This window comes from Aythya ferina, assembly GCF_964211825.1.
Source record: "Aythya ferina genome assembly, chromosome: 24".
Classification (NCBI taxonomy): domain Eukaryota; kingdom Metazoa; phylum Chordata; class Aves; order Anseriformes; family Anatidae; genus Aythya; species Aythya ferina.
This window is the reverse complement of record NC_140322.1, coordinates 7,115,405-7,142,098: the sequence shown is the minus strand read 5'-3', so window position 1 is coordinate 7,142,098 and position 26,694 is coordinate 7,115,405. Positions and strand designations below refer to the sequence as shown.

Here is a 26,694-nt window from a genome sequence, read left to right as displayed (position 1 = left end):
CAGAAAGGCTGGCTGAAGACCGTCACTTACGTAGTTCAAAGTGAAGCTCATCATCAAAAAGAAGGCCAACGGCATCCTGGCTTGTATTAGGAACAGCGTGACCAGCAGGGCTAGGGAGGTGATCGTCCCCCTGTACTCAGCTCTGGTGAGGCCGCACCTCGAGTACTGTGTTCAGTTTTGGGCCCCTCGCTACAAGAAGGACATCGAGGTGCTTGAGCGGGTGCAGAGAAGGGCGACGAAGCTGGTGAGGGGCCTGGAGAACAAGTCCTACGAGGAGCGGCTGAGGGAGCTGGGCTTGTTCAGCCTGGAGAAGAGGAGGCTCAGGGGTGACCTTATCGCTCTTTACAGATACCTTAAAGGAGGCTGTAGAGAGGTGGGGGTTGGCCTGTTCTCCCACGTGCCTGGTGACAGGACGAGGGGGAATGGGCTTAAGTTGAGCCAGGGGAGTTTTAGGTTAGATGTTAGGAAGAACTTCTTTACAGAAAGGGTTGTGAGGCATTGGAACAGGCTGCCCAGGGAAGTGGTGGAGTCACCATCCCTGGAAGTCTTCAAAAGACGCTTAGATGTACAGCTTAGGGATATGGTTTAGTGGAGGGCTGTTAGCGTTAGGTTGGAGGTTGGACTCGATGACCTTGAGGTCTCTTCCAACCTAGAAAATTCTGTGATTCTGTGATTCTGTGAAAAAACCAAAATGGGTTAGTAAATAACTTTTCTTCACTTGGCAGCAACCAGAATCCTCTGCAGAAACCACAGCAGCACACAAACCTCTTGTGAAGCCATGGCCAACAGGCTGCAGGAGTTCCTCTCAAATCTCCCCTGCCAGGCCAGCCTAGCCTATGCATTGTTTTCATCTTCAGGACTTTGCCTTTGCTACCACCAACTTTTCAACATAAGGGTACCCCATGAGAAGTTGTACAGCCATCAGGTGAAAGTGGATCACGTAAGAAAGCAACATGGCTTCCACCCATTGTCAACATGTATGCCTCAGGCTGCTGTTAGCTCATCTTTGCCATTTTAAGCATTTACTTAGGAAGAGCACAACACGTCTTCAAACTCAGAAAGCCCTCCTGGTCCTGAAGAGGCAGCCCCCCCAAGCTCCAGCACTGGTGTCCACCCTCCCAGCTCTTTGTCATGGAGCCCAATCTCACACATCTTGGGTCACCCGTGAGGCTCCTCACAGTGATAACTCATCGCCTCTAGTTGAGCTTAGACCTTTCAGAGAGGAGCTGAGGGGACTGGGGCACCTGCAATTAAAACCTTATTTGTTCTGTGGTTCTAAGGAGGTCACGATCTAAGAGATTTTATTACATACACACATTTCCCCACAATATTCTGAAGGAAAACCATGTATCTGGTTCAGGAAACACCTTGGAAGAAACTTTACAATTTCCACTTCCTGATATATGGTGCTTTTTCCTGTACTTGTTCCCTACACAACTTTTTTTTTTTTTTTTGCCTTGTGATGATGTCCAAAGTGTGAATTTTCAAAAGCTCTAAGAGTGATTATAGGTTACACATTTAAACTAGATCGACAGGTTACAAATAATTCAGTACGCTATCAACAGGAAAACAATCATAATCACCTACTTTGCTTTAGCTTAACCTTTTTTCCCCCTCAGCTTAAGGCAGTTCAAGGTTCCCAGTGTTGCAGTGCCACTCTGGCCCAGCACCATGGCAAGACCACAAAAACCTGGCAAATAGAAGTTTGTGGCTATCATGTTAGCTGTCCAAGCCCAGCCTCCACAACCATCCAACAAAATGGCAACACTAACAGATCTCAGCAAGCCAGGATGCTGGTAACTGAGACTCACACAGGAGTATGATCAGCAATGCAGGCCAGGAAAGAAAAATAATTACTAACAAATTTAAATTGAGTAATTTTCCAATTCCACTGCAAATCCCCTCCTGGATGAAGAGCAGGGAGCACAGAATTTCGGAAGTCACCATCAAGACTGCTGCTGGTTCAACTGGAAGCAGCTGCTGCCAGTGTTGCCCCCACAAAAGGCAGTCGCAGTCCTGCTGCTGTCCCACTTCTCTCTTCTGCACATGCTCTGGAACCAACCCAGCAGAACAGGCTGTACTCTGCCTAGGTGTTACCTTTATGGTAGTGAGACTCCCACACTTTCACACTTCAGTGTATTGTCAACTTTTCAGGAGGAAAGCAAAAAAAACTTTGAATACTTGGCCTCCATGCTTCTTGAGACTTTGGTTAAAATCTAAAAGACAATGATTCAACCTTTGCAATTTCTGGGAAGAGGCCAGATCAATTAGCCCATGTTTCCTTAAGGACATTTCTAACACATTTACCCTCATCAATAAGCATTGCATAGACAATGATATAAGCAAGAATATTAAAAAATATATTTCAGTTTGTAATTCACCAGATGAAAACAAAAGGTCCCATAAAGAGCTGTAAGAACCAGGAGAGTTGAATGTTTCACGACTTGTAAAAAGAAGTGAGAGCTACATGTCATTAAGAATTCCTGCAACAACTGATGAAGTTAAATTGCCAGAGAGAAAAAAAAAAAAACAACTGATACCATATACCTTAAAGCCTGTCCAGTCCAGTCAAACAAAGAAAGCAGTGGGGGTTGTGCATCATGTATGCCTTCCCTATAGGAAGAATAGCAAATTTTTACTGACATAAAATTGGCCATATCACTTTCAGAGCAATTTGCACACAGGGAACAAGATGTTCCTAAAAAAGATGAATTCACATCTTAAATATGAATTCATATCTTCAACATATGAATTCATCTTAAAAGGTGAATTCATATCTTACACCCATGCTGTTACTCCTGATAGAGTACTTGTGGTATTCAGCTTACACCACTTCAGAGATATGGGTGCGTTCGTACGGATTCCAACCTGGATATGCTTACACAGGCTTGCATATCGAGCTGGGTTGATTTACACAGCTCCAAATGCACTAGGTTGAAGAAAATCAAGGCAAAATTGGCCTGCATATTTAAATACATATCTTCAGCGTTAATGGTGCAGTGTTTATCACCTGGTAAATCACACACTTGAGAGCATACAAAACAACGGCCCTGAAGAGGGCAATATTCTCTTTACACTTCTCAGCAAACTTTATTCTTCCCCTATAACACCTCATTGAATTCTTCACTTTACCATGTCATTCCTCAAACCGTAGCAAGTAACCCGATCAGCCCAAGGCTCACAATGAGAATTATTCCCAGATTAACTGCTGATTCAGTGTATAGTTCACAGCAGAGCAAGGAAGGATTTGCATATTGAATACATTTTCTCAGCTCTCTCCCCACCTCAGAATGTAATTTACACAGGAGATTCATTTTGAATTCACAGGTCACTTTAGAAAGAGCAGGAATTCACACAAACATACAATGCGTTTATTCATTGTACAGGACAGCAATGGTTCCTTATCTGCAAGCAGCTAGTGATTCCTCCAGGCCTGTCCTTGTTGAAAAAGAACTCTGTTGCCCCAGGAAAGCAACAAGCTGTTATTCGTAAACTACAAGATTTAACCTAAAAGTTTTTTGTAATAGGAAATAGTTGACTGAATATAACTGTTAATCTCACCATCCTCTTCCAAACTTGCCTGCCAGCATGCCACACCAGTTACAGATGTAGCACTGTGTTCAGAGGACTGCACACAAAAAATGTCGCAACACACCAAATCTAGGTAGTCAAGAAGATTTTGCTTGAAGATGGTTCGAACTGTGTCGAATTTCAGAACTTTCGGATCTTACTGTTTCATTTAATTTGCTTAACATGTCTGTCACAAGATTAACTACAATTCTGCTTTCTCTGTCAAGTCTCCAAAACAGTCTCAGGCCAGCTCCTGAACTTAAAGTGGTAGTAGGTGTTTTTAGGAAGCACTCATTCCTGCTGCTCAGCAAGATGAGCACATTGCATGTAAAAAAAGGATTAACAATGGGAAAAAGAACACCTGAGTAATTCTGGTAATGCCTTCACAGCTGAAATGAAAAACAAAGCCAGACTAAACCACATGACATGCCAGAATATTTTTATAAAAGAAATTGTTTACTAAATACAAACATGCACACAGATTCTCACCTCTTGAAAACATATCCATACCAGGACACAGGCCAACTTCCCCCTTAATACCTGAAAACAATCAAATGGACTATTGCAGTATTGTGCTGCACATTAAAGACTGCTATAGTGCATTCTCCCCTTCTCATTCCTCATTGCAGGGTGGGGCGGGGCATACAAACTTAGGATGTCAAGATGAAGCCAAATTCTTGTTATTCATGTAAGTGCAAGGCAACTCGATCTTGTACTGCTGAAATTTCCCACAGAATTTGGCATTTCACAGGGGAGTAAAATCACAAGATGACAAATTCTAACTTGTTTCCATCATTGCTTTCCAAGCATACCTTCAGAATAAGTGTTGCTCCATGAGAAGTTTCTTCAAGTTAGCTTAAAATGTTTTTCCCTCTGCATAAAGGCTCTCCAAGAAAATACTTAAAGAAAAGCTATTAGAAAAGGTTTTGCTATGACAGCTTAAAATAAAAATTTCCACCCCAGTGAAGTGATTACAAGTTTCTCTGCTTCTCTTCCCCACGTAATTCAAAGAGAATACATCAATGAGGACAAGCAACACATGAGAACACTCAGACCCTTGGAAAACAGCCACAAAATAATGACTTCAAAAGATGTTTATTAGAAAAAATGGACATTACAAAAGGACCAGGTAGGAAACAATTATACAATGCATGTGTTGTTTATATAGTACACTGCATATAAGAAAGAAGACTTCATATACATGTACCAAACCCACCTGGAACTGCTACGCGTGTCACTTCTCGGATCACTTGTCACAACAGGCAGATGCTGGGGTTCTTCTGGAAGATAGCTAATCCAATGTATGTTTTACATTTACTGAAAAAGTATAGATTGTACACAATTTTATTGACACTTAAAACAAGTCTCATGTTCAAGAAATTCTCCAACTTTCTCCCAGATTATGGCATTAAGATACTGTATCTTCTAATTTTTATTTTTTTTAATTGAAGGTAATTTAGATTTCAAGTTCTCATGCTACATTTTTCCCCATGAAAAATAAAACCCTGTTTTCTACACATGGCTCTATCTAGCAAAGCACATCTAAGACTATTTGCTTGGTTAACTAAAGAAGTCCATACTTAACTATCTGTCAGAACAAGGTTCACAAGCAAATCCTTTATAACCCAAATCAGAGAATTGAGATACATATGAGCTAACACTTTTCAGCAGTCCCGTACCATAAAGCAGAGAAAACTCAGCTGAACTCCTAAGACAGAAAAAAAGGCACTGGCAACAAAATAGTTTCCAGCAACAAGCACTGTAGAGACTAATTCTCAATCAGGAAAATGAACAGAGAACCTCACTGAACAAACTGCAGACTGTGTCTGTGTCTCAAAGGACAAAAAATAGTCACTGAATATCCTGAGTTTGAAGAGACCCAACAAGGATCTTGGAGTCCAACTCCCAGCTCCATGCAAGACAACCCAAAAATTAAACCATGTCTGAAAGTATTGTCTAATAGTTAGGGAAAGGCTAAAAATCTCAAATTGTTATCTTTGATATCTTAAAGAAACCCTGTTTCTTCATTTGTTTTGTCATGGTTTTAGCAGCTGTCCATTCAACTTTAAGGACTAGGTCAGAAAAAAAACACACCAGATTTAAGGGCTTGAATGTTTATCCCCCTTCCCACGCTTATAAACTTACCTTCTCTGTTGCAGGGCAGCTCTTAGACATAATATAAAGACAAATATTTCTATCAACATTGAAATACTGAGAACAGAGCAAACCATGGCCAGAAGACACACATCACCTAAGTCTTCCCCATTTATGTCTGACTACTGGGACTACATACTAATACCTGTCAGAGTTCACACTGCAAGTCCTTGCTTTAGTGCCCATCACAGTGTCTGTCCTTCACCATCTAAAAATAGACCAGAGTTGAAATAATTACATTTCAAATAAGAGAAAGTTATAACAGAGCACACAGGCCCTCTAATCCTACAGCAAAAAAAAAGAAGCTGGAGGTAAGCAGATATGAATGCACAAACAAAATCTCTTATTATAAATAACGCATATAAAATAGACTTCATAATCCCAGGAAAGACTCTGCTGCCCTTATCATTAATGTGGTAAAGAATTTTATGGAGGTTGCTAGTAATACTAACATGTAAATAGGTAATCAATTCTCACATACATAAACCGTATAAATAAACTGCTGTTAGAACATGTTTAAACAAACTTCAATTAGAAGAAAGTGTTATATTTGTTCTCCTGCCTCTCTGGGAGTGTAAAGCCAAAGGTAAGTGAAACAATGCTTGATATCTGCACTACGTGCCAAATATCTTGAATTACTGAGGTACACTCAGAAAAATCCTTAGCAGTTCAAAATAACTATAACTATTGCATCTGCATAGCCACCTATAAATTAAAATTTAGGTATAATCTAGAAACAAGAAGGAAGAAGGCAGGCAATTGTTACCCAAGTACTACTTCAGCTCACTAAAAGAATGTGACGTTGCTGTTACAGCTGATTTAGGTTATTTTACACTTTAGTCTTTGAATACCAACTTGACTAAGGGTTTTATATGTTTAAATGTATATCCACGTTCCTCAGTTTTAGTGGTAAGGCTTTCTTCTCTTTAAATTCTTTGTATGTTGGAAAAATTTTTAAGCATACAGAATGAGATATTCAAACTACTCCGCAACAGATTCCCCCCCACCCCCCCTTTCAAACTGGCCAATCAAGAGGAGAAATTGTTCAGTTTATGTCAAAGATGCATCAACCTGAATATCCTGCATATGAAATAAAACGCAACAGTTACTTCACCAGTGTCTAGACAGACATTTCATAAAGTTGTGCATTTGTGATATTAGCTGTCACTTGCATGGTTTTTGGTTTTGGTCACTTGCTTTTAAAAAAATCCACTAGGAACAGCAAGGATCTAAAATCAAAAATGAATCTAACATATTCACATGAATGACAAATAACAAGGCTGAAAGAAATCTTATTGCCTACAAAAGCTTTATTTATGATACATGTCAACAAGGTACTACTGCAGGAGGCAATGGAGTTTATCACACTCCACTGAGAGCATCTTCTAAGCCTAATGGCCAAAGCAGTGAAGATGGAACTACTAATTCTGGAGAAATTATCAATTTTGAGATTCAGGAGTTACCTGACATCTCTGATCATGTTGTTTCCCTAAAAAAGGGGGGGGGGGGATTAAGCCAAAGAAATCTTCTTTTATTGAACGCTAAAGAGATCAAGGCTTGCAGAGCCATATACAAAGCCATGGTTTTGTATATGCAAAGCAGAGGCCAAAGGACTTCAAAGACAAACTCTCACCTCAGATGGATCTTGACCGGCAAATTAACTGTTCCAAAAAAAGCAATTTTTGATGGATCAGTCTGCAGGTATAAAGCTCACTCAAATCAAGCTGAACTCTCAGACTAAATGAACTCTTGAGTCTCAAGAAACAATTTGCATAAAAAAATGATTACCGTACTTGAGAATCAAACAGAGCAAAACCCCATAGCCATTAAAGACTTGGTATCATCTTCTCCTGTACTGTTCTGGAAGATGGGAATCGAGTTGCACTCAGGAACCCTAAAAACAGCACTCCAAAGGTGCAAAGACCTCAGTGGAACAGAAGGCGGGTAGAATCAAAGGTGCTTTCAAAGTGCTGTGAAGCACAACCTCAGACATGAGCTAGGGCAGCCATACCTCTGCATTAACCAAGGCTCTCTAAGCAACGTCAGTAGGTTCTGTCAGTATCTATGAACAAAACCAGTGCAAGGAGTAAGAGGACTGACAAACTTACTTATCATAAACATAAACATGGGTAGGAGGCTGGAAGCCGAAGTTCTGAGAAGCCATCGTGAAATGGGGAAAGGGTCACAGTCCAAAGGAAAAAATATCACAAAAACATAACAAGAGGTGAAAAGCTGCAAACAAGGCTACTTTTTTTTTTTTTGGTTGGTTAATTTTCTTTTTCCTTTTTTTTTTTTTTTTTTTTCCCCTCAGGAGCAGGAGATTCCCTCTCAAAGATCTTGAGAGAAACTGCAAGTTTTATTAAAGCTGGCCTATCTCACCTGGTACAGTTACCCGTGGATGTTACCAGGACCCATTTCAACTCAGAAGAGAGCCACAAAAAAGAGCAAACATACTAGCAGAAGGATGGAAATTGAAAGATGAAAATTTGCATTAGCAAACAGCTACAAAGGAATAAGTAGACATTAGTGGTGTTTAATTTTCTAGAATCCATATCATTGCTGGCAGAAGCCTCATTATTGTGGAATTTTAGAAAACATCAAAAATGGCAACTCCATATGAGCATTCTTGCACTAGATCTGGAACTAGATGTGGAACTAGATCTACACGGTGTTCATTACATATGCAGTCACCCCTTCCATCAGGCAAAAAATCAGGTATCTTGCAAATGGAGGGACATGCAAACTGCTTCACATTGAGCAACCTCAGGGCCATATTTCTGCAGTCAAGCACAAGATACATATGACCCACTGCTTTCATGGTTATTTCTACTCTGGTAACAGCTTAGACATTTTTGTGCATGACCTGCCATAACACAGATTTATCAGACCAGAATCATGATAATCTAGCAGACAGCTCAGTTTAGGAGTATCTCAATGGCTCCATGCAGCCTTCCTCTGGAAGCTGGGTCACCCTCTATGTGAGCCTAGCAAAGCAGCAGGTCTATCAGTAGGCACTGAGGTGACTCAGATGTCACCCAAAAACACGTAAGCACATTTTCTTGCAAATATTATAGGCAATTATGGTAACAACTTCCATATTTCACCTCTATTATACGCTAATCAAAGACCCAGCTTCCTAAACACTTAAGTTGAGAAGTACAGAAACTCAAGAAAAAAGTGAAATATTCAAGGCTTTTTTTTTTTTTTTTTTTTTTTTTTAATGTTTGCAAGGAGAATTAGTTCTAAGCTGTAAGGTAAATACGAATCAAGCCTTCTGAAAGAATACTGATGCAGTGCATGATGAACCACAAATGGGCTTGACAGGAACAGAGCTTAAGTCCAGGAAACCTAGAAAACACTTAGAAAAGGAAAAATATTTTTTAAAAATACAACAATAAATACTGAAAAGAAAAATAAAGAATCCTACAATCTCCTGTCATCATTTCTCCACCTTTCAGTTCCTTTTTTTCTTTTTCCCCCCAATGCCACCTGCAAAAGGGACACTGAAGAGATGTCCTCAGCCACTCCAGAACACCCAGAAGCTAGCTGCCTGTACACTCAGCTAAACAGCAGAGACACTGCAATCTGCTACAGCAGTACTGGAATGCCCAAAGTTCTAAATCAGGATACAACTTAAATCTGTGCACGATACCATAAGAAGAAATTAAAAATATTTCAATGAGAAGTTTGCCTGAGCTATTTCTGTTCAAAAAGCACTAGGACAGAATTAGCCTTGATGTAACTGGTGAAGTATAGTTTGAATATACTGTGTATTATTTTAACAAGAACATGGTACAGAGCACAAGAAACCAAGATGCAATTGATATTTGTGCTCTTGTAAACCTCCCCTGCAGTTTACTGTTCTTCAAAACATCAGCTTCTGACTAGTGCATCTGTCAATTGAAGAGCAGTTCCATGCTTGAGCCCTACCTGAACTCTTCGCTATTACCCACCATATTTCCACAGGTGGAGATTCATCCACAGGCAAATGCTTATCTTGTGATTTCTTCATAAATTCAAAAACTTCCTGGATACAATTCACTTGACACTATCATACAATATTAGCACACTGCTATACCCACAGAGGCTCTAACACCAGACTGGGTGTAAATGAAGTGCTAGGAATTAAATATATCCAAAAAACCTGCAATCAAACTTTTTCAGTAGTATAAAGACATGTAACTTACCGGCCAGCTCAATTCATATGGCATCATGAACATTCTTCTGGGATTATGTGAGAAAAGATGAGAATGGAAGCTAAAACATTATTAGTAGATAAAATGGACCAGGCACTTACATAATGAAGGTACTAAATTAAAATGTCTCAACTTTTTTTGGAGCTTACTTTCCGATGGTCATTTAGTCAAGTATCATATGTTTTATTTATGCAACCATCAAAAAATGCTTTTACAAAGCCATGGTGTTTTGCTTCTCCTTCCATTCTACCGTCACTCATCGACTTCTAGACAGCAGAAGCACACTACACTGGCTGAATTATCAATGACAGAACTGAACCATGAATATAACAAGCAGAGGGTCTGCCTGTTTAATCATGCATTACATCTCAATTTTCATCAGTTACTCTTCTCTCTGCAAGTAACCACAATCATTCCCAGTCTTTTGGTATTAAAGCCTGATAGTAGTTTTTGTTTGTTTGTTTTTCATTTGTTTTGTTTTGTTTTCCAGACACAGATTTTATAGTCTCAATTTGGAACAGAAAAGATTTACTGCTAACACAAGCAAAGACTCTTTATCAGAAAGTTTGTCTTTGCTTGCAGTCGTGTGGTCTTGTCAGTCCCATGCTTCCCCCTGGAGGTCCTATCACATAACTAAATTGCAGTCCCTCAGTATGCAAAGGATTCATAAATTCAGTATCACCACCTACCAACAAATCCAATACTTGCCAAAATAGAATTACGTGGCTTCCACATTCCTATTCAAGATCCAGCTCAGTATTTGAATGGCATGCATTTTTATATATAAAGAAGTTATACCAGATATATTTGTGCTCTGTAGTATAGTAATTTACTCATTATTGGAAGCTTCATAAAGAATACAAGGTGGCTAAATAGATATGAAATGTAATGTGTTTGCACTTCACTCTTGTAGGACTTCACACTGAATGAAACAAAGGTACAGAAGATAACAGATATAAGTTATTTACTTGGTACTGTTCTGCTGGTTACCAAGATATGAGCAACTTGTCACATTTGAAAGTTCAGACTTCACACTAAGAAAGATATTTACCATATACTCGTAAAGCAGTTTATCACATATCTTTACTAAGAAAGCACGCTCCTCCTAGTGGGAGTAATGAAACCACAGAAGAGGTTAAAGTGGAAATATATAGTCCACAAGCATTCTCTTAAAAAAAATACACTAGACTTTTTACCTTAAAAACAATGTGCAACTTTATCAGACTTTTTTCTACCTACCCAACGAATATTGCTGCTACTTTGTCTTCAAATATCAGATTTAGAAAATTTAAGACATACGAACACAGAAAAGAGAGTACATCATCTAATTACACCAGATTTATTGTAATGTAGTTTTGATGCTACGGCATGCAATCCTTCGCCCATGCAAAATTCTCCTCGATTTTCAGAGACTTCACATGTGCTTTTGCTTCAAAAATCTGAAATGACTTTACCTGCCTAACTTATACATCTGAGAAATGTAAGGCATTAAGCACTCTAATAAATTTTACTTTTTGCAATGAGCACATTGTTAGGGAAGAAAGCTGAATCGTTCTGTGAGCAAACAGTCCAAACACGTTCTTCATATACATTATAGGTAGACTTATGTCAAACAGCAAAAACTTCCAGTGTGCTGACTACCAGCTGATTTCACAGCACCAAGTTAAAGCACAGTTATAGAATCATTAAGTTGGAAAAGACCTCCAAGATCATCTGGTCCCAGTGCAGAGTTCTGAAACAGTGCCAGCAACGGTATGTTCTGGGTCTGCACAAAGCAGGGCAAGTATTGAATTTATACCAGCGAGGCTGCATCAGATGCCACCCAGGCTAGGGCAAGCTTCTTGCAAGCTAGCCAGGAAGATGGTGGTGTGCCCCAAAGAGGGATCCGCACAGTAACAGCAGCTTCACAGGGACCTGAGGTAAAACTTTTACTGTATTTTGGGATGATCGTGTTTAATACAGGGAATGTTCTTCTTCATTGGTGGATAAAAGTGTTAATGATTTATAAAGGTGGGCCTACAAAGGAGCAGTTAAAATTGACCGTAATCTTTTTCCCATAAATAATTCGCTGTGTTGTCATTCTGCTTTCTTTAAAAATTATTCTGGCCTGTAGTTGCATCTAGTTCTAGGGATATTGCAGGAGACATACGGTGATACCCAGGACACATCTGTGGTTCTCAAAGATACACCTGTGGTCTTTCTCAACACTCACACAAGTATGTGTGTGTACTGAATTTAAACAGACTGTTCAGTTCCAGATACCTGTTGAGGATTATTGAAGGTCATTGAATTAAACAACTATTAGTAAAGATCAAGGAAAAATGAAAATCTAGACCTATCTTTGAATCTGAATGATCACGTCATAGAATCACAGAATCATTAAGGTCGGAAAAGACCTCCACGATCATCTGGTCCAACCATCCCCCTACTACCAATGTCACCCACTAAACCACATCCCTAAGCGCCGCATCCAATTTTTCTTTAACCATCCCCAAGGACGGGGGCTCAACCACCTCCTTAGGCAACCTTTTCCAATGCCTGACTCTTTCTGAGAAGAAATTTCTCCTTGTTTCCAACCTTAATTTCCCCTGGCACAACTTGAGGCCATTCCCTCTTGTCCCATCACTGGTTACCTGTGAGAAGAGGCTGAAACCCATCTCACCACAACCTCCTTTCAGGAAGTTGTAGAGAGCAATAAGGTCTCCCCTGAGTCTCCTCTTCTCCAGACTAAATAACCCCAGTTCCCTCTTCCCTCAGCCACTCCTCACAGGATTTGTGTTCCAGGCCCTTCACCAGCTTCGCAGCCCTTCTCTGGACACATTTCAGGGCCTTGATGTCCTTCTTGTAGTGAGGGGCCCAAAACTGAACACAGCCTCACCAGAGCTGAGTACATGGGGACGATCACCTCCCTGGTCCTGCTGGCTGCACTATTCCTGACACAAGCCAGGACGCCGTTGGCCTTCTTGGCCACTTGGGCACACTGCTGGCTCATGTTCAGATGAGCATCAACCAACAGTCCCAGATCCTTTTTCTCTGCACAGCTTTCCAGCCACCCTGCCCGAGGCCTGTAGTGCTGCATGGGGTTGTTGTGGCCAAAGTGCAGGACCTGGCACTTAGCCATATAGAACCTCATCCCTTGGCCTCTGCCCATTGACCCAACCTGTCCAGGTCCCTCTGCAGGGCCTTCCTACCCTCTGGCAGATCGACGTTTCCCACCAATTTGGTGTTATCTGCAAACTTACTTAGGGTGCACTCAATTCCCTCATCCAAGTCATCAGTACAGATATTAAAGAGGATGGACCCCAGTACTGACCACTGGGGAACATAAAGAAGTTGTCCTTCAAAAAAATGTTGCAATGAACAAGAGCTGCCATATCTTTCTGTTCTTTGGGTGTGATTTCCTGTCTCACCCACAGATCTGTTTCTCTTGCTTTACTCCCTGTTTTTTAGCTGACAGGAACAGCAGTCACTATCTGCAGCATGTATATCCCAGTCCACCACTCATTCTTTCTAGCCTTTTGCCTTCTAGGACTGTCACTTTTTTTTTTTTTTATTACTGTTATTTAACTCAAAGGAAAACTTACAAAGCAAAAACTTGCCAGGTGTTGTCCTCAACTGGGGAAGCTGTCCATCATTACCAACCTGCTCTTTAAGTGCATCACCTAAAACCATTTTACCCATTTCCCTGTTGTGGTCCTGCTGCTCAATTCTGGGAACATCTCTGTGATTCCCTTGACTTAAACTACTTTCTCGTATGGAATGTCTGCCTGTTTAACACAGTAACACAGCCACACGCAACATCAATGACACAAAAACATGTTTCTAGTTTGTAAATTCAGACTACTGGAAGGATTTCCCTTTCAGAAAGTCAAATACTAATTAATGGGATCCACCACACTTAACCCTTTCCAATTAGTGGGATGAAAGAGCTTGTACAGGTCTTAGTGCTACAGCATCTATTTGGGACCATAGTTCTGGGGATGTACATCAAAAAGCAGTATTCTGGACCTTCTACAGCTATCATTCTCAACCCTATACAAAATCCACAATAAAATCAAGTCAGAAAATAAATGTTATCCTATGTTATCCTCAATGTTATCCTCACTGTCGACTAAGCACTAGCAAAAGAAATGCCTACATTAGAAAGAAGTGTTTCTTGCAGTTTACACTGCAATGACAAACTCACAGTATTTGTAAAACCACACCATTAGATACTCATCTATCTAAGATGAGAGGAATTGTTTTTTGGGAGAACTTGCTTCTCACTCTTGATGGTTGGTCAGATGAAGAGTACTGGCAGAGCAAACAGAGCAAAGTGAAAAACCAAGACCAGCTCCTAAACTTGGTAAAAACTCCAGTATTTGGCTGGTGAAGTTTCTTCAAATGAACAGGTCTCAGACAACAAGTTCAGAGGAAGGTGCCCAATTCAATGGCTAGTGGGAAGGAGCTGTTGTACTACATGGTACAATCCAGAATTGTTAAAAGAATACGACTTCTAGGGTCTTTAGTAAGCCTGTTCTTGTGTTTTACACTTCTTAGGCACACTATCTACCATTTATTTTCCTAATATGCTGGATTCTAAGCTATACCACTTAATATTAATCAACACACATGTATAGTGTTAGAAAGGGTAGAATATGTATCAATTGGCAGAGTATACATCCACAATGCACACCTTCAAAACCAAAAAGCAAAGACACAGTAGGGAGAAACAAGTCACTGTATAACATAACAGCTGGGTATGTAAGAGCAGTAAACAATGCTGCTCACTGCAGTTTCCTTGAAAGCAGGTGGGTAACTAAAGAGGCGAGCACGGTGTTCCTGCAGAACTGCAGTAAGGTACAGCTTTACTCACTTCTGAAAACTTTCCCTCACAAGAGAAAGGTGGTACTTCTACAAGTTGAACTGCTCAACACATGCTGCTTTCATGGTGCTACCTTCCAGTGACAACATGAAAATGCAATGCAAACAAACTTGCCATATACCTGAATTAGCCATTTTCACATCTTCACTGATTTGGGAAGGATTTATTCAAAAACTGAAATTTTCTCCTTGAGAATTACATAGAGTCCACTTCACACTGGACAGGACACAGCAGAAGGAAGAAAGTGTCACAATGAGTGGCAGGATCCAACTATCATGGTAACTATCATGGTCCTGTGGGAACTCTCCTGGAGTTACCCAACTTGTGGGTCTCTAGATCGCTCCATATGTACCCCAGAGCTCTCCACAACATGGAATTGGATAATAAGCCAGAAAGGCCGGACACTATTCTCCTGTTTTGTATCTTTAAGAATTACTGCCATTCTCTATGTAAAGAACAAGTTTCCCATTGCTAGTGAGAAATGAGTGTACTCAGCCTTTCTGCAGAATAATTTAGTGGAGAAATTTCCTTGCCAATTCACCTTAACTCTTCCCTCTCCTGCAAACACTGAAAAAAGCCTAAATCAATAGAAAATATTCACACTCAAAATGCTGTAGTTAAAGGCATGTGCTTTCAGTTATAGCTGCTGCTTCATACAAGAGAAGCCTACCAAAAAAAAATGAGCAATTTTTCCTCAATCTGACAAAAAATCTCCACCTTGCAGTAAAAGTAATCACATAAAGCTATATTACCATACCTCAATCCCAATGCATTCAAATTTCTTGCTTTTATATAGTTGGAGAACAGAGAATTCTGAATTTTTATAAAAAGCTTGGCAGAAAATCAGTAAACTAAAAGGAATAGACACTCTAAATATTGCCTCTGAGAAGGATGGTGATTCTAGCTACAGAATTGAATTCTAAGCCATCAGTGTTAGACTCTATAACACAAGAGCAATGTTTATTATATTTCTGAAATTCAGATTTAGTTAAAAATCCATTATTACTACTTCCTGGTTGAAGGAGTGGGAGGAGCACAGAACACAACACTAAGCGAAAAGCATTTATTGCTACCTGGGTTCCAGCATCCCTTGCGTCAGTCATCTCACTCTATAAATGTCTGATGGCCTCAGGAGGTTCTCAGACTGAAATGCGTAACACAACATAACTGATAGAGCCTATTATGTGTTTCAGAACCAACAAATTTTAAAAAGCAAGTAGTAGAAGGCTCAACCACGCAGGAAAACAGGAATACTAGACAGCAGAACTAGGTGATAAGACAGTTATAATCACAGCGACTAGTAGTTGAACAACTGCATTATTTTTCTTCTGTGCATATAAAAAAAATGCTGCATTTCTGCAGTGCCCTAAGATCTTGTCATATACTTTAAAATCACTTTGAGATACTCAAGTAGTAGCACATTTGTATCTCATCTCAGCAAATTCTATTGATACAGCCAGTCACTTCATGTTCTTTAGCTGTTTCTATTTTAAACCTCAGTTCAGTTGCTAAAATGATTCTTGAAGCTATTTCTAATGAAATTGTGAAAGATCCACATTCAAGCTGCCTCTCACACCTGAACAGCCCTGTGAATTCTGGAAGATGCAGTTTTCACTGCACGTATCCTTGCTTGGTCCAGTGAAATAGATTTATTTATGACCTTTAGATTTTACACTGCACACCTTTTGAACACACCCAAAGCACACAGCTGAAGACATCTGTTTGACCTATGAGGAAAGGCTAAAACTATACAACTAGGAGTGAAGCAGAAAATAAAGGGAGTGGGGAGCACATATATTCTCTATAGACCTTAATCAGGTCTTTCTGAAAAAGCCCCAAGTACACTTCGGATGCGGTTCTCAAGAGAACTCACACTGCACCACAGTGCCTACGTTTGCATAAATACGGAAAAAAATAATGGCTCTTATTCTTCTTGAAGAGGCATAAAGCAAGCTTTGTGTACAAGAGAGACCACAATATTTATGTCAGAATATAGCCATCCTCACCAATTAATAACTTTTATTGAAAGGGGATCAGCTGTATGTATGCTCTTGAGTTGCTACATTTCCCATTATAGAATGTTCCATAAATCCGACTAGCTAGCACCTAGCTGCAGGACCACTAATGCAAATCACTCTACCCTTCACATATACAGAAGGTAGTAATGCCCAATATGATTTGTGGTAGCCATGGCCATCCTGGCTTTTTTTTGGTCCTCCTTCTGTTGAAGAAGGCCTTTAAGCACTAGATTTAATTAGCTTGTAAAGAAAATAATCCACTGTCTATATGACATCCATGGCCAAACATCACTTACAAAATTTGATCCAACGGCACAAGCTGGATCAAGATAGTTCTAACTTTTTGTGAATTGTCACATTTTGAAACAGGAAAAAAAAAAAAAAAAAAAACACTGAAAAAAGGTTAGATTAGAAGAAGCATTTTGGAGTAATCCAGCACTGGTATGACACAGTAAAGGCTGTATTCTCCCCAGCGGTCTACTCTCCTCTCTCACCAAGTCCTCCAAGACCCCCTTTTTCTAAGTTAAAAATTTTGGTTCACCTAGTTCTTTCTGAGGGCACTAAAATTCTCAGTAGCCTGTTTTGATTACTGATGCAAACTATTAACTGGAAAACAGATCTGTGCAAAGAAACTGCACAAATTAACTGAAGTAGATCCTTTATTTTTTAACATGAAGTCGTTTTTTTTTTTTTTTTTTAAAAAGGCACTGTTCATATAGTGCTGCCAACAAACTTGAAAAATTGGTTACCCATCACTTTAAGGGAATATTTTCTATAAGCAATAATGGAAAGCTTTATAAAAGTATTTCAATGACAATCACTGTGTAAACAAAAGCCCCTCAGTCCACCACAGTCACTGACACCCACCTGCTCCCACACACACCCCCACAAGGGGTTCTCCAAAGATAACATTTATTGCTGTGTAAAGTTTTATGCAGTGTGCTTTGGAAAAAAAAAAAAAGGCAGAGATCATGCCTGTAATCTCTCTGGGAAGCCTTTGAAACAGCACTTTTTAAGCCTTCACTTGTCCAAGGGAATGCAGCCTTTATTTCTGTCTCAGTATACCAAGGTATGGAAAAGTGTCCTCTACTGACAACATACATGGTCTGTTCTGAAAGTAGTAGGACTCTTTTTTTTTTTTTTTAAATTATTCATGAGAATAGAACAAGCAATTAGAATTTTTCAAAGTAGCACTCTTCCTCATCTACACACTGCTGCCAACAAGTTTTCCGTTTTTTGTACACCTCCAGGAACGCCTGGACCGGAATGCTGTTTAGCTCCCTTGTCACAGCCTCTTGAAGCGCCTCTACCGATGCATGATGCTTCCCCTTGAGCGTCGATTTTATTCGCGGGAACAGAAAAAAGTCTGGCAGGGCCAACTTGGGGCTGAGGCAGCATTGCCACCCTGTGCTGGGCAAGATACTCCACTACGTGGAACGCTTTGTGGCTCAGCGCGTTGTCATGGTGCAGCCGCCAATTGTTGACGATGGCTGGGCAGACACGAGCAATGCGTTTTCACAGTCCTGTGAGGACTTCCACGTAAAAAAACTGCATTAACTGTTTGTCCGGGTGGTATAAACTCTTTGTGGATGACTCCATGTCGATCAAAAAAGCAAATGAGCATGGACTTTTGCTTGGATTTGCTCATTCATGCTTTCTTGGGGCGCAGGGAAGCAGGGGTGTGCCATTCTGTGCTCTACCACTTACTCTCCGGGTTGTATTCAGACACCCACATCTCGTCACCGGTCACTACATTGTCCAAAAAAGTCGGGCTTCTCATTCACATGATGAAGAAGATCCTCGCAGATCACTTTCCGGTTGGCCTTTTGCTCCTCTGACAACACTCGCAGCACAAACTTCGCGCACACTTTCTTCATGGCTAAGTTTTCTTTCACCATCTCAAAAACTTGGGTTTGAGGAATGCTCAAGTCATCAGCAATCATTCTGATACTCATCCTGCGATCACGGTTCAGTGAATTTTTCACTCATGACACATTTTCGTTGGTCTTGCTGGTTGAAGGGCATCCGGAGCGGTCATCATCTTCCACTCTCTCCCTACCTTCTCGGAACAGCTTGTGCTACTCAAAAGCACCCTATCTACCCATGGCAGCATCACCATAGGCCTCCTTAATCATGTCTTGAGTCTCTGTCCGTTTTACCAAGCTTTACACAAAGTTTGATCGCGTATCGCTGCTCCAGTAAACACTCCATGATTCTCTGTGACAAGGCATTTTGACAGGTGTTCACAGTACAAGCGACCTGCTCTCTTCAACAGCCAACAGCCAATTTTTCCCAGCGTTCCCAATATCCCCCTCCACCGATCCTGCGCGTGCAGACCGCCTCTCGTCTGCCCAGGAAAAAGCCAGTCCTACTACTTTCAGAACAGACCATGTACACAACCTGACCCACATCTCAACTTAATTCTTCATTAAATACATTAGTAGGGTTCATATTCAAAGCTTTAAATGCAGAAAAGTGAGGCAAGAATCATTTCTTTTCTTGTATCTTTAAATGGTTCTGAACATAACTTGCCTCTTGCCTATCTGAAAACTCTCCAAGTTAACTTTTCTAGGTAGCTCCATGGCATTGAAAATGCCTACACAATCCAGCATACCAAGACACTGCTCCCCTTTCTCTCCAACACATTCAAAAGTGTTCAGATGGAAGCTCTGAAGCTTTTGAGAAGTTAGTAGACAAGAACTAATCCTATCTATTAGCTCTTCTCTATCATGAAGGTGAACATGATTAGCAGCCAGAGAACAGGCTAACCAGTCTGTCTGAAAAACACCAAGCATACAGCTTTGATTTTCTCAACACAGTGCTCACAACAGACTGGAAAGATAAGCTGCAATCAAGTATAGGAGGGTAAAAGTCTAGTTTCAGGATTTCTTTAGTTCAATGCAATTTGCCACAAACATGACAGATGTAAAAAGCACATACACCCCATTACAGAAATCGGAGTTGAAATGTCTCAGTGTACTAACACATGCCACTGTAGCCTGAAGTTGTATCTTGTCAAACATGAGGGATTCCCTGTATTTCCAAAGGAAAAAAAAATATGTTGAGGCATCACATGCAAAAGTTCATCCATAAGTTTATTTATAGATTTGTCTCTTCTGTACAAATGATCCACTAACATGGAACACTTGGATCAGGTGATTTTGTTAGGCTTTGGAAAGAAACATGTGGAATTGCCTAGCAGACCGCACAGCTGGCTCACAGACTTATAATGAAGTTATTCTCATTCTCCTGATGTACGATACATAGAACCCACAGAAAGACAACCACAGAACAGTTCATTTTGAATTTAAGAATAATTTATTCCTTTGCACTAAAAAAAATCCACCGTCAGGTGTGCATCCCAACCTTCAGAGCAGAAGTTTCCAGTACATTTCTTACTCAGAGCAAGATCACAGACAAGCTTTGTAACAAAGACCTGGTGAGATCAGTGCAAGCATTTCTCTAAAGTTTATATGAAAGCAGGAAAGATTTTTTTTTTTCCTTTAACCTAAAGCAGGACCTCTCACAGCATCTGATTATGAGCTGCAGGCTTAAACTTCCTCAGCTTTATCACTTCTCTACCTTTCCTAGAGGACTAGACCTCTTCTCTATTACCTTCAAAAGAAGAAAAAAAAAACATTTGCTCCTACTCCAACTGCAAACAACCTGAGTGCGCAGTCACAGCCAGCAAGAATGAAAATAGGAATCATGGGGAAGATTGGATACATTTCATGCCTCATGACTGGCAAAGGGGTAAAATAAAGTGATAAATATTAATAGGTTAGACCTGCTATCTCACATGAAAAATCATTCACAGATAAACAAATTGTGAATATGTGAATTGAAATGTGAATTTGTGAATGTGAAATTGTGAATATAAACAAAATGTGAATATTTTTTGTCAAGGTGCTCATAAACAGCTTTTAAGGCTGGTTTTAGATGGTTATAACCTCTTCCAACTGTTCAAAGCAGAATACTCCACACTGAATGTCTGACCTCATCCAGATTCTCTGGGAAAATCACATTAACTAAGATGGCTTAGCTATTGAGAAAAATAGTATTTCAACATAATGGCATGTTAAATTCTTGCAGATAAGTTGCATACTGGCTTGAGTAGTTGTACATTTTAGAGAAGAAGTAAAATTGTACCTAAAAGTAAAGCGCATTACAATGTTTTTTTCCCAGCTGTGACAATTTCATAGACACAGCTGCACAATGCTGAAAAGGAAGAATTTCCTTCCTGTAATCTCAGTGTTGCTACTGCCAGCACCGAGCAGAATGACAAGGAGGAAAAAAGCTCACCAAAAACAATAGGAAGAACAATGCAACTGCAACAAATTTTGTCTGAAAATGCACTTAAAAACATCTGGTTTTATAAAATTCACATCTGGTCTTATAAAAGCAGACGTGAAACTTAAAGTAGGGTGCCATCCTTTTTGGTGTTCGCTCTATAGGTGCTACCAGGAAAAAGTTCCAGTTTTAAACAGTGAGGTTCTCTCTGAATGATCTCTGCCTCACTCGTTCAATAGACTGAATTTTCAAACTGGTTACTTAAAGTAGGATTCAAGATGGCACTTAACGACATGATTCAAATAATTCTTTAAAAGGAAATAGACCAGTTCCTAACCAGGAATTGGTTAAAAAAAAAAAAAATAGGAAACATCAAAATCACTGCCTGTACAACTTTTATTCAGTTCTGCGTGCATACATCACGATACTGTCTTCAGTTCTACACTTGAACTATTTTTAATCACAGCACTTTTAGTCTACATGGTGTTTCACTTCCCCTATTTCTACAGGCATAGAAGCAGCAGAGCAGTGAATTTTAAAAAGCAAAAAGACTGTTCATTGTTAAGATAGCTGAGTGTTCTCCCAAATAAGTTTTGTGATAGGAAAAAATCTAATGTTATTTCTACATGTTCTCTTAAATTCAAGTTAGATATGCATTTTCTGCACGTTCAATTTGTAAAGTCTCAAGGTATGTTTGAATAATGTCATGTAAGCAGGTATAGATGCATTTGATACTCACTCCTTGAAATTAATATATGCATATAATCACGTCTCTCATAGTCTGCTGTTAAAAGTTGAGGGAAGAGGGCTAATTATGTATCCCAGTTACAAAAACACTACATAAAGTTAATGAGCAAAACAGTAAGCTCACTTGTACTAAGGAAGAAAACTGAAGCTGTACTTGAAGTATATGCAAGAAGGGCAGAACTAAAGCTAGGTCTGCTCCTCAATCTTTACTTTTTTTCTTCATTTAATACAGTTTGTGATTATAGATCAGACATACACTTTGAATCTGTATTTTGCAGTCATAAACCTCACCAGAAGCTGATGTTTCTGCTTTCTGATAGGAATACTGCCTATTGTGTATTCCTACAGTTATCCCTAAATCCCACATATGCAAAAGCTAATTTTTTTTTTTTCCCTGTGACAACCTGCCATTTGCTTCAGGCCACCTGTGCATTTTTATGAACTGCTATTACACTTGTTACTATCAGTACTCTATGCGATTATACATCCTAAATAATTCTTAATTAACAGAAGAGATGCTCATTTGTTTAAAATCTTTAGAGTGAAACTACATCAATGACTTGGTGTGATCAAGACTGTCTTCAAATCAAGGTAATCCATGCAAAATTCATCTGGGATTAAGTAAATACTTTTTTTCTGAAATCCTTATTGATACCTCTAACTCAACTAGTTAGATTTCTTCAGTATTGGTGTCAGTGCTACAACTGGCATGCTCATCAGTTTCACAGCAAAAAATGATTGAACTAGAAATCCCCTATAGCTTACTAAGCTCTTAACTTCTCTGGTCCTTCCAAACTACTGTATTGTGCACTCAGTAAAACAAAGATCTTGATGCAACTGGCTGAGCAAACATGCTATCCCAAGGGACTCAAAGATATCCAAGTATTTTTAAGTTTGATCTGCAATCCTTCCAAAACCTGATCTTCAGCTTTTGACATTTGTCTCTAGTTCACATAATAAACCTTCCACAAAAAAGTTCATTACTAAACTCCATTGATTTTAACATGGCCAACTACAACTCCCCCTTGGTTTAGTGACAATTCTTTTGCAATGAATGCCTTGTAAGGGTTGTCAGAATAATAAGATTAAAGATCCAAACCTGTGATATGCCAGTTTTTTGCTGTTTTTTTTTTTTGTTTTTTTTTTTTTTTTCCCCAAGATAAAGCTTTTGTGTTTTTTTTAAAAAAGACACGAACCTACTTGGACACTTTTACAGCATTTAGACTTCAAAGAAACATGCTGTAAGTTCTTTACTTTTTCATCATAGGAAAAAAAAAATCTAGCTTTGATTACAGAAAAAAATGTAAGCATTTAAAACCTTTTATGTTTCCAGCATCTCAAAATTAGCATCCATTTTTCTTCTGAAGTCACCTTTATTTTCAAACTAGTTTCAGTTGAAAGAACTTATGCCATACGCCTCTTGACCATGGATGAATTTAAATTCAATCATTACCTTCTGTGCTTGGGAACTCTCCATGGTATTGCAGATTTTCAACAAAATTCCAGTGATCAGGTCTGTGGAGGCCATCTCTTCCCTCCCTCCACCCCCAAACCCTTTAGTCTTATTGAAGTAAATTAGAAAGAAAGTTGTCTTACCGATAACTCCAAGGTTAATGTCCCTTGCGAACCCCACCTAGCAAGTCGACATCATGACATGTCAGGTCAGCCTCAATCACGCTTCCCTGATAGTCAGGTAAAAGGAAGGAGTTAAAATACAAAATTGACACTTGCACATCTCTGGACATCAGAAAATGTGATGTATTATAGTCTGAACCAAGTTTCAGAGCTTCTGGTAACCTCCAGGTTGTTCAAACATTTCTTCAGAGGGATTCTCCTATTCTAAGTTTTCAGAAATTCCTGATCAAATATTGCAGACACACATTGACTGCTTTGTTTGAATGAGAACAAAAATTTAAGATTCTCTTTAAAGCAAGTGATTTTTTTCCTACTTTACAAATCTTATCAAAGTATGCCAAACTAAGCCACTCAGTTTCAAATTATGTTCTAAGCCGATACATTACATCTAAACAGCTTCATTCAAATTTTAAGTTAACAGAAGCTCCAAGTGTTTTGTTTGTTTTGTTTTTGAAAAGCTAAACAGGAAACACAACTTGGTACACTCTTTCTATAAGGCTCTAAGTTATTTAAGTGCTTCACATGAATGACAATCCAATCTGGCAAACTTTCATTATGCAAGTAATCCTCAATCACACAATACTTACACGTGATCAAAGATCACTCATAAAAGATTTGTAGGACGGGGCTCTTGTTGTTCCACATATGGGCTAATCTCATAATTTCTAGATTACTATTAAGTCTTGCTAAGAATTAATACATATACATTAGGGTCTACATATAGGCCCAATACATATGCATTAGGCCCAGGTGCCAAACATGCCTTACTAAGGAGTCGAAGCTCAAATTTTTGCTCAATACCTCAAATTTGTTCTCCTGCTAGCCTTATAATAAGAGTGCTTCTGTATAGTTCAAAATACAGAAATGGGCTTTATGTCCAAATGCAGAGGGTACAAAAATGATAGTCACCAAAATCATATGGTGATATTCTACTTAGACTTCTAAGTTTGTTTTGAAAATGCTTTAAGCAATGCAGATATTCTTTCTAATAAAGAGATAATATAAATGATGGGTCCTGAAAACAAACAATGCTACAAAAGTAAACTTTTCAAGGCTTTGAAAAATGCAGATTATATTTAATGAATTAGTAAAATTAAAAGCTGAGTTTAGTAAATTGATTTTGTTAATTATGTGCAAGTAATCCTATAACATAATAGCTGTAAAAATCTTTTGCTCAAAAGTTTTGGAATTGCTATAGATCTGGCAACCTACTTTTATTTATAAATCAAACACCTTATCAATACAGACATTTAAGCAACTGCAATAAATGAGTGATCAAATGATTAGTAAAGTCCCATTTCATGGCTCCTCCTCCAATGCAAGCAGGACACTCAAAAGTTTAATATTGGTTTGCAAGTTGAAATCCATTCTCAACATACTTTGTAAGAGGATTTTTGCTAAGTTATACTGAAGAAAAGATCAAAACAGATGCACGAGAGTAAATTTAAATTTATTTTTGCTTTGACTACGTATCAAAATTGTGCCGAGAAGATTCTTCCCTTGAATATCTGTCACCAGGCATAGTAGATTTTTCCACTGTGCTACAGTATTTTTGTTCCATGTTTTTATCAATAATTTTGTTAAGTTCAAGTTCACTGTACACCACTACTTGTCTAAGCCATAGTACACATTACGGATTCAGTGGAGCACTGTTGCAAATTTAAACGGTAAATTTAAGTATCCATCAATCACATAAATTGCAGAACTTGTTATAGCTGGTAAATATAAACTTTTACTGATTTTCATTTTCAGTTATAAGGAAGTATAGCTCACTTGTCATACTCAATAAAAATATTAGGATAATTAGTGTTTTTTGGCAGACACAAATACAAGATGTAGCTTTACAATTCTTGATGAAGACATTTTTTTGTTACTTAGTTGTCTTATAAACATTAGAATTGGAGTTTTTCACTCCCTCACCCGCCCCCCAGCTCCCCTTCCCCTTAAGCATGCACTGGGACTTTATCTCTCCTGGGCTAACACTCAAAAGCTGCTGTATGAGAGTTACTACCTTTCTTCCAGGACAGACGGTACTTTAGATTTGATTCCAATTAACCTCCCCTAAACCATATTATCCCCTGTACAATGATTAATGAAATACAAATACTTCTTGAAACTACAGGGTTCTGCTCGACACCACAAAATCTATAATTACTATAAATTCATAGTGATAGAACAGCAATCCCTTGTATTAAAACAAAATTACAAGCCAGATCCTTACCACAAGAAAAAGCCTGAAACGCATACCCAGGCAATACCCCTCTGACTTCACTGCTCAAGTAAGGAACAGAGAGGACAGGATTTGGCCCCATTAACTTTATGAAATAAAAAAACAAGAACAAAAAGAAAAGCTTTAACATACTAAAATATTAATTTTGGAAAGCATTTTAAATTACTTAATGACCAATATACTAAGTTGAAAGGAAGAGAGCCTGACAAGGGGGCAAACCCATTTTTGAGAACCAGATATACATCCTAATTTCAATTCAGCTCAAAAGTCAAACCATGCAATTATATACCAGGCCCACAACAATAAAGCGTGGGAAGGCTTTTTTTTTTTTCCGCTAACATCCTGACATAATACAGTTAAAAGACACCAGACAGGAATAGAAGACAAAGGGAGGAGTACGACCGTTGAAGTTTAATTTCCCCAATAGTCTGTGTTTATAATGCTGTAATCAGGTATAAGCAATGTATTTGATTTGGATATTTAGAGGTCCAACAATAGTTTTCTTTAGAGAAAGTTTTAATCCTTTTTGTTTCTCTCTTTCTTGAGAAGCAAATGTTCTTCATTGGGGTACAGAATGACTCAGATGCAACAGAAGAATAATGTCATAACTCGCCAGTTAAAATTGACATCTGGGAATGTCCAATACAAGGGTCCATAAAAGCAACACAATACCCCAATAATGTAGCTAGTAGTCTCCACAAAAGATGTATTTTTTAAACAGCCTATGTTACAAGGCATGAGAATTCTACGGCAAATTGTTCATCATGGCAGAACATCAAATTAAAATGTAAAGACAGAATTAGGTAGAATATGGAGAGTATGTTTGTGTTATCTATAGCGAAAAGTTAGTTTACTGTGCCACAGCACCTAATTTGTTAGTTCTTATCCCTACTCAAACACTACCTTAAGTTAAACTAACATGCTTGAGATCAAAACCATTTCCCTACATGTTTGTACACTGAGTAATACAATGGCTGTATTCTAACAGAA

General features: G+C 38.9%; 1 protein-coding gene across 1 annotated transcript in view; it reads right to left on the bottom strand.

Annotated features, from left to right (window-relative positions):
* Positions 1–26,101, bottom strand: part of HTR1D (5-hydroxytryptamine receptor 1D) — a 116,791-nt gene extending 90,690 nt beyond the window's left edge. The window contains exons 1-3 of the mRNA XM_084496844.1: positions 4,787–26,101; positions 4,060–4,110; positions 2,548–2,613 (exon numbers count right to left, since the gene is read on the bottom strand). The gene's annotated coding sequence lies outside the window, so the exon portion shown is untranslated. The remainder of the gene's footprint in view (positions 1–2,547; positions 2,614–4,059; positions 4,111–4,786) is intronic.
* Between the last annotated feature and the right edge of the window lie 593 nt (positions 26,102–26,694).